The sequence below is a fragment of the Ranitomeya variabilis genome, chromosome 2, assembly GCF_051348905.1.
Source record: "Ranitomeya variabilis isolate aRanVar5 chromosome 2, aRanVar5.hap1, whole genome shotgun sequence".
NCBI classification, from domain to species: Eukaryota; Metazoa; Chordata; class Amphibia; order Anura; family Dendrobatidae; genus Ranitomeya; species Ranitomeya variabilis.
Genome location: NC_135233.1, coordinates 808,421,714 through 808,437,723, shown reverse-complemented (window position 1 = coordinate 808,437,723; position 16,010 = coordinate 808,421,714).

Here is a 16,010-nt window from a genome sequence, read left to right as displayed (position 1 = left end):
AGAGTGTGAAGTGGGTTTTCCTGTGGCCATCCAGTACCTGGGTTCAAAGCCTTGTGGGAGTGCATATGACTTGATAGCAGGGCAGGCCTTGCAGTTATTACATAAGAAAACAGTATGGGAGTACAAAATGAATAATGTGAAGTGGATTTTCCTGTGGCCATCCAGTACCTGGATTCAAAGTCTTCTTTTGGTGCATATGACTTGATTGCAGGGCAATAATAGGAACAGAGCAGGCTCCACTGCGGCAGGAGAAGAATGGGAGACCGCAGCGGAGATGGACCGAGATTCCCCCTGTGCAGAGGAGGGAACTCGACCCCTAACATATATACTGTATTAACCCATGCGCAAGCGACTGACTTATTTATGACAAACCCTTAGGCTGGAGTCACACACAACATATAAAAATGGTCCATTTTTCAAGGCCAGGATTCGCAGAAATGTTCCCCAACAGTGATCCATATGTCATCCGTGTGCAATGCGAGAATGCAATTTTTTTCTCATCAAAGTATCCGTGTGACATCCATATGGCATCCGTATGGACATATTTTCTCACCGGCTTGTAAAATGATCATATAATGGATCCATGGCCTCAAATATTCTTGAAAATATATATACTGTCTATATACACTGCTCAAAAAAATAAAGGGAACACTAAAACAACAGAATATAACTCCAAGTAAATCAAACTGTCCACTTAGGAAGCAACACTGTTTGACAATCAATTTCACATGCTGTTGTGCAAATGGAATAGACAACAGATGGAAATTATTGGCAGTTATCAAGACACACTCAATAAAGGAGTGGTTCTGCAGGTGGGGACCACAGATCACATCCCAGTACCAATGCTTTCTGGCTGATGTTTTGGTCACTTTTGAATGTTGGTTGTGCTTTCATACTTGTGGTAGCATGAGACCAGGGCCAGACTGGCCATCGGGCACTTCTGGCAAATGCCAGAGGGGCCAGTGCCAGGAGTGGGCCGTTGCCGCTATCAGCGGGGGCCAGGGCCGACTCCTCCCGATCGCCCCCGATTGCCTGCCCCACCTGTTATGATCCCAAGTGGCGGAGGATCACAAATAGATCAGCAAGTGATTAAACTAAGGACGAGCTCTAGGGAGATGGTAACTGGACTGATCGCAAATCTGAACCTATCCAAAACAACTAGAGGTAGCCGGTGAACGTGCCTAAAAAATTCTTAGATGTCTCGAGCCAGCCTGAGGAACTAGCTACCCCTAAAGAGAAAGAAAGACCTCGCTTGCCTCCAGAGAAATAATCCCCAAAGATATAGAAGCCCCCAACAAATATTAACGGTGAAGCAAGAAGAAGGCACATACATAGGGATGAAATCAGATTCAGCAAAAGAGGCCCACTAGTACTAGAAAGCAGAAAATAGAGCAGGGGTCTATGCGATCAATAAAAAACCCTTACAAAATATCCATCCTGAGATTTCAAGAACCCACACACCAACTAACGGTGTGTGGGGAGAAACTCAGCCCACTAGAGCAACCAGCAAGCGAGGGAATTACATTTTAGCAAGCTGGAACAGAAAACATGATAAACACTGCTGATCAAAAAAAGAGCAAACAAAACTTAGCTTATCCTGGATGGACTGGGAGCAAGGTAGTCAGAAGGAATCTGAGTAGCACTGATTACATCGACAGCCGGCCACAAGTGGAAGTAAAACAGAGCTATATAGGAACCTCCCAGAGGATAACGAACCAGCTGATAGCCAGAGACCAGCAGGATAACAAACAAAGCCACCAGGGGGAGCCCAAAGCAAAAGTCACACCATACCACCAGTGACCACAAGAGGGAGCCCGAAAACAGAGTTCACAACAGTACCCCCCCCTTAAGGAGGGGTCACCGAACCCTCATGAAAACCCCCAGGGCGATCAGGATGAGCGACATGGAAGGCACGAACCAAATCGGCCGCATGAACATCAGAGGCGACAACCCAAGAATTATTCTCCTGACCATAGCCCTTCCACTTGACCAAATACTGGAGCCTCCGTCTAGAAACACGAGAATCCAAGATCTTCTCCACCACGTATTCCAATTCTCCCTCAACCAGCACCGGGGCAGGAGGCTCAACCGGAGGAACCACAGGTACCACATACCTCCGCAACAACGAGCGATGGAACATCCTTTTTGGAAGTGCATCTGAACAGCAAGGTGGATTGCTGTTGAGGGGAGATAGAGAGAAAAAAAAAAAATCTATAAATCTTCAGCACAGCGAGTGTGAGCGAGCTGAGTGTGACCTGAGCGTAAGTGTGAACGGCGGTAAGTGTGTGACTTGTGATTCAGTGACTTTGGAATCAGGGAGTTTCCAAGGGAGGAATTGCTTCTGTTTTATTTTTGTTTTTTTTTTTGGGTTTAATTAATACTTTGTATTTATTTTTAATTAACGTTTCTGTGTGGTGCAATCCCCATTAGGAAATGTGCTCCACAATTGTTAATGCCATCCAGTGTACATCTTGCCACATGTATGCAGTCCTTGACCAGCCGGTCGAGGGTGCATACTGCTGTGCGAGATGTGAGCACATTGTGCATTTGGAAACCCAGATACTGGATCTAAATGTGCAGCTGGCAACACTGAGATCCATAGACAATATGGAGAGGAGTCTTCTGCTCACAGAGCAGACGCTCAATGGGATAGATGAGGAGGGGGATGGTAGGATGGAGCTGCAGGACAGTGTGGCAGTTAGCTGGGTGACAGATAGAAGGCGGGGTAGAGGGAAGAGTGCCAGGGAGGCTAGTCCTGATCTGGCACACCCCAATAAGTTTGCTAAGTTGGCAGATGAGGGGGGTGCCAGTGCAGGGGTAGCACTGCTGCAGCCAGGCATGTCCTCTGAAAGCCGGAGGAGTGACTGCTCCAGTAAGGAGGGAAAAAGGAGAGCAGGGCAGGCCAGACAGGTGCTGGTAGTGGGGGACTCAATTATTAGGGGAACAGATAGGGCAATCTGTCACAAAGACAGGGATCGTCGGACGGTGTGCTGCCTACCTGGCGCTCGAGTCCGACACATCGCTGATCGGGTGGACAGATTACTGGGAGGGGCTGGTGAGGACCCAGCGGTCATGGTGCACATTGGCACAAATGACAAAGTTAGAGGTAGGTGGAAGGTCCTTAAAGATGATTTCAGGGAATTAGGCTGCAAGCTGAAAGCAAGGACCTCCAACGTGGTATTTTCCGAAATACTGCCTGTACCACGTGCCACGCCAGAGAGGCAACGGGAGATTAGGGAGGTTAATAAGTGGCTCAAGAATTGGTGTAGGAAGGAGGGGTTTGGGTTCCTGCAGAACTGGGCCGACTTCTCAGTTGGCTACAGGCTCTACGCTAGGGACGGGCTGCACCTCAATGGGGAAGGTGCAGCTGTGCTGGGGGAGAAAATGGTTAGAAGGTTGGAGGAGTGTTTAAACTAGGGATTGGGGGGGAGGGTATTCATTTTATAGGAGGGGAAGATAGTGCAGATAGAGACCTGGGCACAAATAAGGAAGTTGGGGGTGGCAGAGGCATGGGGGGTGGAGTTAGAACAGTTAGTAATTTAAGAAAGAATAGAGGTACAGAGAGTAACATCAAGTGCATGTATACTAATGCCAGAAGCCTCGCCAACAAAATGGATGAATTAGAACTAATGTTGTTGGAGCATAATTATGACATGGTGGGGATATCTGAGACGTGGCTGGATGAGAGCCATGACTGGGCTGTTAACTTGCAGGGCTATAGCCTTTTCAGAAATGACCGTACAGATAAGCGAGGGGGTGGGGTGTGTCTGTATGTAAAATCGACCTTAAAACCCATCCTGCGTGATAATATAGGTGAATCTAATGAAAATGTAGAGTCTCTGTGGGTGGAGATAAGGGGAGGGGGAAAAAATAATAAATTACTGATAGGGGTTTGTTATAAATCTCCAAAACTAATGGAAGCAATGGAGAATATCCTCGTAAAGCAAATAGATGAAGCTGCGACTCAAGGAGAAGTCATTATTATGGGGGACTTCAACTACCCTGAAATAGATTGGGGAACAGAAACCTGCAGTTCCAGCAAAGGTAATCGGTTTTTGACAACTATGAGAGACAATTACCTTTCACAACTGGTTCAGGACCCAACAAGAAGGGGGGCACTGCTAGACCTAATATTAACCAACAGGCCAGACCGCATATCAAATATAAGGGTTGGGAGTCACTTGGGGAATAGTGATCACAAAATAATAAGTTTTCATGTAACCTTTAATAAGATGGGTAGAAGGGGGGTGACAAGGACACTAAACTTCAGGAGGGCAAATTTCCAACGGATGAGAGAGGATCTTGGTGCAATTAACTGGGACGATATCCTGAGACACAAAAATACACAAAGAAAATGGGAGACGTTTATTGGCATCCTGGATAGGACCTGTGCACAGTATATACCGTATGGGAATAAACATACTAGAAATAGGAGGAAACCAATATGGCTAAATAGAGCTGTAAGGGGCGCAATAAGGGACAAAAAGAAAGCATTTAGAGAATTAAAGGAAGTAAGTAGTGAGGAGGCATTAAATAAATACAGAAAATTAAATACATTCTGTAAAAAGCAAATCAAGGCAGCAAAGATTGAGACAGAGAGACTCATTGCCAGAGAGAGTAAAAATAATCCCAAAATATTCTTTAACTATATAAATAGTAAGAAACTAAAAAATGACAGTGTTGGCCCCCTTAAAAATAGTCTGGGTGAAATGGTGGATGAGGATGAGGAAAAAGCCAATATGCTAAATGACTTTTTTTCATCAGTATTTACAAAAGAAAATCCCATGGCAGCCAATATGACTAGTGATAATAATTCCCCATTAAATGTCACCTGCTTAACCCAGCAGGAAGTACAGCGGCGTCTAAAAATAACTAAAATTGACAAATCTCCGGGCCCGGATGGGATACACCCCCGAGTACTGCAGGAACTAAGTACAGTCATTGATAGACCATTATTTTTAATCTTTAAAGACTCCATAATAACAGGGTCTGTACCACAGGACTGGCGTATAGCAAATGTGGTGCCAATATTCAAAAAAGGGGCAAAAACTGAACTCGGTAATTATAGGCCAGTAAGTTTAACCTCTACTGTGGGTAAAATCCTGGAGGGCATTCTAAGGGATGCTATGCTGGAGTATCTGAAGAGGAATAACCTCATGACCCAGTATCAGCACGGGTTTACTAGGGACCGTTCATGTCAGACTAATTTGATCAGCTTCTATGAAGAGGTAAGTTCCGGACTGGACCATGGGAACCCAGTGGACGTAGTATATATGGACTTTTCCAAAGCTTTTGATACGGTGCCACACAAAAGGTTGTTACATAAAATGAGAGTAATGGGGATAGGGGAAAATATGTGTAAGTGGGTTGAGAGCTGGCTCAGGGATAGGAAACAAAGGGTGGTTATTAATGGAGCACACTCGGACTGGGTCACGGTTAGCAGTGGGGTACCACAGGGGTCAGTATTGGGCCCTCTTCTTTTTAACATATTTATTAATGACCTTGTAGGGGGCATTCAGAGAAGAATTTCAATATTTGCAGATGACACTAAACTCTGCAGGGTAATCAATACAGGGGAGGACAATTTTATATTACAGGATGATTTATGTAAACTAGAAGCTTGGGCTGATAAATGGCAAATGAGCTTTAATGGGGATAAATGTAAGGTCATGCACTTGGGTAGAAGTAATAAGATGTATAACTATGTGCTTAATTCTAAAACTCTGGGCAAAACCGTCAATGAAAAAGACCTGGGTGTATGGGTGGATGACAAACTCATATTCAGTGGCCAGTGTCAGGCAGCTGCTACAAAGGCAAATAAAATAATGGGATGTATTAAAAGAGGCATAGATGCTCATGAGGAGAACATAATTTTACCTCTATACAAGTCACTAGTTCGACCACACTTAGAATACTGTGCACAGTTCTGGTCTCCGGTGTATAAGAAAGACATAGCTGAACTGGAGAGGGTGCAGAGAAGAGCGACCAAGGTTATTAGAGGACTGAGGGGTCTGCAATACCAAGATAGGTTATTACACTTGGGGCTATTTAGTTTGGAAAAACGAAGACTAAGGGGTGATCTTATGTTAATGTATAAATATATGAGGGGACAGTACAAAGACCTTTCTGATGATCTTTTTAATCATAGACCTGAGACAGGGACAAGGGGGCATCCTCTACGTCTGGAGGAAAGAAGGTTTAAGCATAATAACAGACGCGGATTCTTTACTGTAAGAGCAGTGAGACTATGGAACTCTCTGCCGTATGATGTTGTAATGAGTGATTCATTAATTAAATTTAAGAGGGGACTGGATACCTTTCTGGAAAAGTATAATGTTACAGGGTATATACACTAGATTGCTTGATAAGGCGTTGATCCAGGGAACTAGTCTGATTGCCGTATGTGGAGTCGGGAAGGAATTTTTTTTCCCCATGGTGGAGTTACTCTTTGCCACATGGGTTTTTTTTGCCTTCCCCTGGATCAACATGTTAGGGCATGTTAGGTTAGGCTATGGGTTGAACTAGATGGACTTACAGTCTTCCTTCAACCTTAATAACTATGTAACTATATGTAACATTATGAATAGCAAATGATGCCGAGAGGTCCAGACGGAATGACACAGGGCCAAGGACTTCCAGAATCTTATAAGGACCGATAAACCGAGGCTTGAACTTAGGAGGGGAGACCTTCATAGGAACGAAGCGAGAAGACAACCACACCAAGTCCCCAACGCGAAGTCGGGGACCCACACAGCGACGGCGGTTGGCAAAGAGCTGAGCCTTCTCTTGTGACAACTTCAAATTGTCCACCACATGATTCCAAATCTGATGCAACCTATCCACCACAACATCCACTCCAGGACAGTCAGAAGGCTCCACCTGACCCGAGGAAAAACGAGGATGAAACCCCGAATTACAAAAAAAAGGAGAAACCAAAGTAGCAAAACTAGCCCGATTATTAAGGGCAAACTCGGCCAAGGGTAGAAAAGTAACCCAGTCGTCCTGGTCAGCAGAAACGAAACATCTTAAATAAGTCTCCAAGGTCTGATTAGTTCGCTCGGTTTGGCCATTCGTCTGAGGATGGAAGGCCGACGAAAAAGACAATTCAATGCCCAACTTAGCACAAAAGGTCCACCAAAATCTAGACACAAACTGGGATCCTCTGTCAGAAACAATGTTCTCAGGAATCCCGTGCAAACGAACCACATTTTGAAAAAACAGTGGAACCAACTCGGAGTAGGAAGGCAACTTAGGCAAGGGCACCAAATGGACCATCTTAGAAAAACGATCACACACCACCCAGATGACAGACATTCTCTGAGAGACAGGGAGATCTGAAATAAAATCCATGGAAATGTGCGTCCAAGGCCTCTTTGAGACAGGCAAAGGTAACAGCAAACCACTGGCACGAGAACAGCAAGGCTTCGCCCGAGCACAAATTCCACAAGACTGCACAAAGGAACGCACATCCCTTGACAAGGAAGGCCACCAAAAAGACCTGGCCACCAAGTCTCTGGTACCAAATATTCCAGGATGGCCCGCCAACACCGAAGAATGAACCTCGGAGATGACTCTGTTGGTCCATCTATCCGGGACAAACAGTCTCTCCGGTGGACAGCGGTCAGGTCTATCCACCTGAAACTCTTGCAGCACACGTCGCAAATCTGGGGAGATGGCAGACAAAATCACCCCTTCTCTAAGGATACCAGCCGGCTCTGAATCTCCAGGAGAGTCAGGCACAAAACTCCTAGAAAGAGCATCAGCTTTCACATTCTTCGAACCCGGCAGGTACGAGACCATGAAATCAAAATGAGAGAAAAACAACGACCAACGAGCCTGTCTGGGATTCAGCCGCTTGGCCGACTCGAGATAAATCAAATTCTTGTGGTCAGTCAAGACCACCACACGATGTTTAGCTCCCTCGAGCCAATGTCGCCACTCCTCAAATGCCCACTTCATAGCCAACAGCTCCCGATTACCGACATCATAATTCCGCTCGGCAGGCGAAAACTTTCTTGAAAAGAAAGCACATGGCTTCATCACAGAGCCATCGGGGCTTCTCTGCGACAAAACAGCCCCCGCTCCAATCTCGGAAGCATCAATCTCCACCTGGAAGGGAAGTGAGACATCTGGCTGACATAAGACCGGAGCCGAAGAAAACCGACGCTTCAGCTCCCGAAAGGCCTCCACAGCCGCAGAAGACCAATTAGTCACATCAGAACCCTTCTTGGTCAAATCCGTCAAAGGCTTAACAACGCCAGAAAAATTAGCTATGAAGCGACGGTAAAAATTAGCAAAACCCAAGAACTTCTGAAGACTCTTAACAGATGTAGGCTGCGTCCAGTCATGAATAGCCTGAACCTTGACTGGGTCCATCTCAATAGTAGAAGGAGAAAAAATGAAACCCAAAAAAGAAATCTTCTGGACTCCAAAAAGACATTTTGAGCCCTTCACAAATAAAGCATTGTCACGTAGGACCTGAAAGACCATCCTGACCTGCTTAACATGAGACTCCCAATCATCCGAAAAAAACAGAATATCATCCAGATACACAATCATAAACTTATCCAGATATTTACGGAAGATGTCATGCATAAAGGACTGAAAGACTGAAGGAGCATTAGAAAGTCCAAAAGGCATCACCAAGTACTCAAAATGGCCTTCAGGCGTATTAAATGCAGTTTTCCATTCATCACCCTGTTTTATACGCACAAGGTTATACGCACCACGAAGATCTATCTTGGTGAACCAACTAGACCCCCTAATGCGAGCAAACAAATCAGTTAACAATGGCAAAGGATACTGAAATTTGACCGTGATTTTATTCAAAAGGCGATAATCAATACAAGGTCTCAGGGAACCATCCTTTTTAGCCACAAAAAAGAATCCTGCACCAAGAGGGGATGAGGACGGGCGAATATGTCCCTTCTCTATAGACTCCTTTATATAACTCCGCATGGCAGCATGCTCCGGCACAGATAAATTGAAAAGTCGTCCCTTAGGAAACTTACTACCAGGAATCAAATTTATAGCACAATCACAGTCCCTATGAGGAGGTAGAGAATTGAGTTTGGGCTCCTCAAATACATCCTGGTAGTCTGACAAAAACGAAGGGACTTCAGAAGGAGTAGACGAAGCAATTGACACCACAGGAGCGTCACCATGAATTCCCTGACAACCCCAACTTGACACCGACATAGCTTTCCAATCCAGGACTGGATTATGAGTCTGCAACCATGGTAGACCCAACACGACGACATCATGCAAATTATGCAGCACAAGAAAGCGAATCACCTCCCGATGAACAGGAGTCATGCACATGGTCACTTGTGTCCAGTACTGAGGTCTATTCGTAGCCAATGGTGTAGAATCAATTCCCCTTAGTGGAATAGGGAATTTTAAAGGCTCCAAATCAAAACCACAGCGCCTGGCAAATGACCAATCCATCAGACTCAGGGCGGCACCTGAATCTACAAAAGCATTAACCGGGTAAGATGACAGGGAACAAATCAGGGTAACAGACAAAATGAACTTAGGCTGTAAAGTACCAATGGTGACAGATTTATCAACCGTTTTTTGCGCTTAGAGCATGCTGAGATAACATGAGCTGAGTCACCACAGTAAAAGCACAACCCATTTTGCCATCTATAATTTTGCCGTTCACTTCTGGTCAGAATTCTGTCACATTGCATAGATTCAGGTGTCTGTTCAGAAGACACCGCCAAATGGTGCACAGGTTTGCGCTCCCGCAAACGCCGATCAATCTGAATGGCCAGAGTCATTGACTCATTCAGACCTGCAGGCGTAGGGAACCCCACCATGACATTCTTAATGGCTTCAGAAAGACCTTCTCTGAAATTTGCAGTCAGGGCACACTCATTCCACTGAGTAAGCACCGACCATTTCCGAAATTTCTGGCAGTACATCTCTGCTTCATCTTGCCCCTGCGAGAGGGCCAATAACGTTTTTTCAGCCTGGTTCTCAAGATTAGGTTCCTCATAGAGCAATCCAAGGGCTAGAAAAAACGCATCTACACTAAGCAATGCAGGATCCCCTGGCGCCAATGCGAAGGCCCAATCTTGGGGGTCACCACGCAAAAAGGAAATGATAATCTTAACTTGCTGAACGGCATCACCAGAGGAATGAGGTTTCAAAGAAAGAAACAACTTACAATTGTTCCTAAAATTCAGGAACCTAGATCTATCTCCAGAAAACAACTCCGGAATAGGTATTCTAGGCTCTGACATAGGACTGTGAACAACAAAATCCTGAATACTTTGAACCCTAGCAGCAAGATGATCCAGACTGGAAGCCAAGCTCTGGACATCCATGTCAGCAGCTGAACTCAGAGCCACACCAAGATTAAGAGGAGGAGAGAAGCAGCAACAGCAGCTAGACACACGGCAACAAAAAAAAAAAATTTCTCAAGGCTTCTTTTCTCCTGCTTCTGCCATGCAATTAACACTTTACTGGCCGGCTGTACTGTTATGATCCCAAGTGGCGGAGGATCACAAATAGATCAGCAAGTGATTAAACTAAGGACGAGCTCTAGGGAGATGATAACTGGACTGATCGCAAATCTGAACCTATCCAAAACAACTAGAGGTAGCCGATGAACGTGCCTAAAAAATTCTTAGATGTCTCGAGCCAGCCTGAGGAACTAGCTACCCCTAAAGAGAAAGAAAGACCTCGCTTGCCTCCAGAGAAATAATCCCCAAAGATATAGAAGCCCCCAACAAATATTAACGGTGAAGCAAGAAGAAGGCACATACATATGTTATGACCCCAATGGCGAGGGTCTCAGAGGAACGTGGAAGTCTGCAGAATACAAAAATCCAGCTCATAGGGCAGTGGTAACTGGGTTGACCATATATCTACTCCTAACGCCAACACTAGAAGTAGCCGGGGATCATTCCTACGTTGATTCTAGATGACACGCGCCAGCCGGAGAATCTAGCTACCCCTAGTAGAGGAAAACAAAGACCTTTCTTGCCTCCAGAGAAGGGGACCCCAAAGCTGGATAGAAGCCCCCCACAAATAATGACGGTGAGGTAAGAGGAAATGACAAACACAGAAATGAACCAGGTTTAGCACAGAGAGGCCCGCTTACTGATAGCAGAATAAAGAAAGGTAACTTATATGGTCAACAAAAACCCTATCAAAATCCACACTGGAAATTCAAGAACCCCCGAACCGTCTAACGGTCCGGGGGGAGAACACCAGCCCCCCTAGAGCTTCCAGCAAAGGTCAGGATATAGATTAGGAACAAGCTGGACAAAAATACAAAACCAAAACAAATAGCAAAAAGCAAAAGGCAGACTTAGCTGATATAACTGGAACCAGGATCAGTAGACAAGAGCACAGCAGACTAGCTCTGATAACTACGTTGCGAGGCATTGAACTGAAGGTCCAGGGAGCTTATATAGCAACACCCCTAACTAACGACCCAGGTGCGGATAAAAGGAATGACAGAAAAACCAGAGTCAAAAAACTAGTAACCACTAGAGGGAGCAAAAAGCAAATTCACAACAGTACCCCCCCCTTAGTGAGGGGTCACCGAACCCTCACCACGACCACCAGGGCGATCAGGATGAGCGGCATGAAAGGCACGAACTAAATCGGCCGCATGAACATCAGAGGCGACCACCCAGGAATTATCCTCCTGACCATAGCCCTTCCACTTGACCAGGTACTGAAGCCTCCGCCTGGAGAGGCGAGAATCCAAGATCTTCTCCACCACGTACTCCAACTCGCCCTCAACCAACACCGGAGCAGGAGGCTCAGCAGAAGGAACTACAGGCACAATGTACCGCCGCAACAAGGACCTATGAAATACATTGTGAATAGCAAACGACACAGGAAGATCCAGACGAAAAGATACAGGATTAAGGATTTCCAATATCTTGTAAGGCCCAATAAAACGAGGTTTAAATTTGGGAGAGGAGACCTTCATAGGAACAAAGCGGGAAGAAAGCCATACCAAATCCCCAACGCGTAGTCGGGGACCCACACCGCGACGGCGGTTGGCAAAGCGCTGAGCCTTCTCCTGTGACAACTTCAAGTTGTCCACCACATGATTCCAGATCTGCTGCAACCTATCCACCACAGAATCCACCCCAGGACAGTCAGAAGGCTCCACATGACCCGAAGAAAAGCGAGGATGGAAACCAGAGTTGCAGAAAAAAGGCGAAACCAAGGTGGCGGAACTAGCCCGATTATTAAGGGCAAACTCAGCCAATGGCAAGAATGTCACCCAATCGTCCTGATCAGCAGAGACAAAACACCTCAAATAAGCCTCCAAAGTCTGATTGGTTCGCTCCGTCTGTCCATTAGTCTGAGGATGGAAAGCAGACGAAAACGACAAATCAATGCCCATCCTACTACAAAAGGATCGCCAGAACCTGGAAACGAACTGGGATCCTCTGTCTGACACAATATTCTCAGGGATGCCGTGCAAACGAACCACGTTCTGGAAAAACACAGGAACCAGATCGGAAGAGGAAGGCAGCTTAGGCAAAGGAACCAAATGGACCATCTTGGAGAAGCGATCACATATCACCCAGATAACGGACATGCCCTGAGATAGCGGAAGATCAGAAATGAAATCCATGGAGATATGTGTCCAAGGTCTCTTCGGGACAGGCAAGGGCAAGAGCAAACCGCTGGCACGAGAACAGCAAGGCTTAGCTCGAGCACAAGTCCCACAGGACTGCACAAATGACCGCACATCCCTTGACAAGGAAGGCCACCAAAAGGACCTGGCCACCAGATCTCTGGTGCCAAAAATTCCCGGGTGACCTGCCAACACCGAGGAATGAACCTCGGAAATGACTCTGCTGGTCCACTTATCCGGGACAAACAGTCTGTCTGGTGGACAAGACTCAGGCCTATCAGCCTGAAATCTCTGCAACACACATCGCAGATCCGGAGAAATAGCTGACAAGATAACTCCATCTTTAAGAATACCAACAGGATCAGTGACTCCAGGAGCATCAGGCACAAAGCTCCTGGAAAGAGCATCGGCCTTCACATTCTTTGAACCTGGTAAATACGAGACAACAAAATCAAAGCGGGAGAAAAACAATGACCAGCGGGCCTGTCTCGGATTAAGGCGTTTAGCAGACTCGAGATACATCAGATTTTTGTGATCAGTCAAGACCACCACACGATGCTTAGCACCCTCGAGCCAATGACGCCACTCCTCAAATGCCCATTTCATGGCCAACAACTCCCGATTGCCCACATCATAATTTCGCTCGGCAGGCAAAAACTTCCTAGAGAAAAAGGCACAAGGTTTCATAACAGAGCAACCAGGGCCTCTCTGCGACAAAACGGCCCCTGCCCCAATCTCCGAAGCATCCACCTCAACCTGAAAGGGAAGTGAGACGTCAGGCTGGCACAAAACAGGCGCCGAAGTAAACCGGCGTTTCAACTCCTGGAAAGCCTCCACGGCAGCAGGAGCCCAGTTAGCTACATCGGAGCCCTTCTTGGTCATATCCGTCAAAGGTTTCACAATGCTAGAAAAATTAGCGATAAAACGACGGTAGAAGTTAGCGAAGCCCAAGAACTTCTGAAGACTCTTAACTGACGAGGGCTGAGTCCACTCAAGAATAGCTCGGACCTTGACTGGGTCCATCTCCACAGCAGAAGGGGAAAAAATGAACCCCAAAAAGGGAACCTTCTGTACACCAAAGAGACACTTTGAGCCCTTGACAAACAAAGAATTTTCACGCAAAATTTTAAAGACCAACCTGACCTGCTCCACATGCGAATCCCAATTATCAGAAAAAAACAAAATATCATCCAGATAAACAATCAAAAATTTATCCAGATACTTCCGGAAAATGTCATGCATAAAGGACTGAAAAACTGAAGGCGCATTGGAGAGCCCAAAAGGCATCACTAAGTACTCAAAATGACCTTCGGGCGTAATGAATGCGGTTTTCCATTCATCACCTTGCTTAATGCGCACAAGGTTGTACGCACCACGAAGGTCTATCTTGGTGAACCACTTGGCACCCTTAATCCGGGCAAACAAGTCAGACAACAGCGGCAAAGGATACTGAAATTTGACAGTGATCTTATTCAAAAGCCGATAATCAATACAAGGTCTCAAAGATCCGTCCTTTTTTGCCACAAAAAAGAATCCCGCACCAAGAGGGGAAGAAGACGGACGAATATGTCCCTTCTCCAGAGACTCCTTGATATATGAACGCATAGCGGTATGTTCAGGTACCGACAGATTAAACAGTCTTCCCTTAGGAAACTTACTGCCCGGGATCAAATCTATAGCACAGTCACAGTCCCTATGAGGAGGCAGTGCACTGGACTCAGACTCACTGAAGACATCCTGATAATCAGACAAATACTCCGGAACTTCCGAAGGCGTAGAAGAAGCAATAGACACAGGCAGGGAATCCCCATGAATACCACGACAGCCCCAACTTGAGACTGACATAGCCTTCCAGTCCAGGACTGGATTATGGGTCTGTAACCATGGCAGCCCTAAAACAACCAAATCATGCATTTTATGTAAAACCAGGAAACGTATCACCTCGCGGTGTTCAGGAGTCATGCACATGGTAACCTGTGTCCAATACTGCGGTTTATTTGCTGCCAATGGTGTAGCATCAATACCCCTAAGAGGAATAGGATTTTCTAATGGTTCAAGAGTAAAACCACAGCGCTTAGCAAATGAGAGATCCATGAGACTCAGGGCAGCACCTGAATCTACAAACGCCATGACAGGATAAGATGACAGTGAGCAAATCAAAGTTACAGACAGAATAAATTTAGGTTGCAAATTACCAACGGTGACAGGACTAACAACCTTAGCTATACGTTTAGAGCATGCTGAGATAACATGTGTAGAATCACCACAGTAGTAGCACAAGCCATTCTGGCGTCTATGAATTTTCCGCTCATTTCTAGTCAGGATTCTATCACATTGCATTAAATCAGGTGTCTGTTCAGACAACACCATGAGGGAATTTGCGGTTTTTCTATCACATTGCACCGAATTAGGTGTCTGTTCAGACAACACCATGAGGGAATTTGCGGTTTTGCGCTCCCGCAACCGCCGGTCAATTTGAATAGCCAGTGCCATAGTATCATTCAGACCTGTGGGAATGGGAAAACCCACCATAACATTCTTAATGGCTTCAGAAAGGCCATTTCTAAAATTAGCGGCCAGTGCACACTCGTTCCAATGTGTCAGCACGGACCATTTCCGAAATTTTTGGCAATACACTTCAGCCTCGTCCTGCCCCTGAGACATAGCCAGCAAGGCCTTTTCTGCCTGAATCTCAAGATTGGGTTCCTCATAAAGTAAACCGAGCGCCAGAAAAAACGCATCAAGTTCAGCCAATGCCGGATCTCCTGGCGCCAGCGAAAAAGCCCAATCCTGAGGGTCGCCCCGTAAGAACGAAATAACAATTTTTACTTGCTGAGCAGAATCTCCAGATGAACAGGGTCTCAGGGACAAAAACAATTTACAATTATTCACGAAATTCCTAAACTTAAACCTGTCTCCGGAAAACAGTTCAGGAATCGGTATTTTAGGTTCTGACCTAGGATTTCTGATAACATAGTCTTGTATGCCCTGCACACGAGTAGCCAGCTGGTCCACACTTGTAATCAAGGTCTGGACATTCATGTCTGCAGCAAGCATAGCCACTCTGAGGTAAAGGGGAAGAAGGAAAAAAAACAAAAACTCAGAATCTTCTTTCTTATAATCCCTCTTCTGCAATGCATTAAACATTTAATACTGGCCTGGCAAACTGTTATGACCCCAATGGCGAGGGTCTCAGAGGAACGTGGAAGTCTGCAGAATACAAAAATCCAGCTCATAGGGCAGTGGTAACTGGGTTGACCATATATCTACTCCTAACGCCAACACTAGAAGTAGCCGGGGATCATTCCTACGTTGATACTAGATGACACGCGCCAGCCGGAGAATCTAGCTACCCCTAGTAGAGGAAAACAAAGACCTTTCTTGCCTCCAGAGAAGG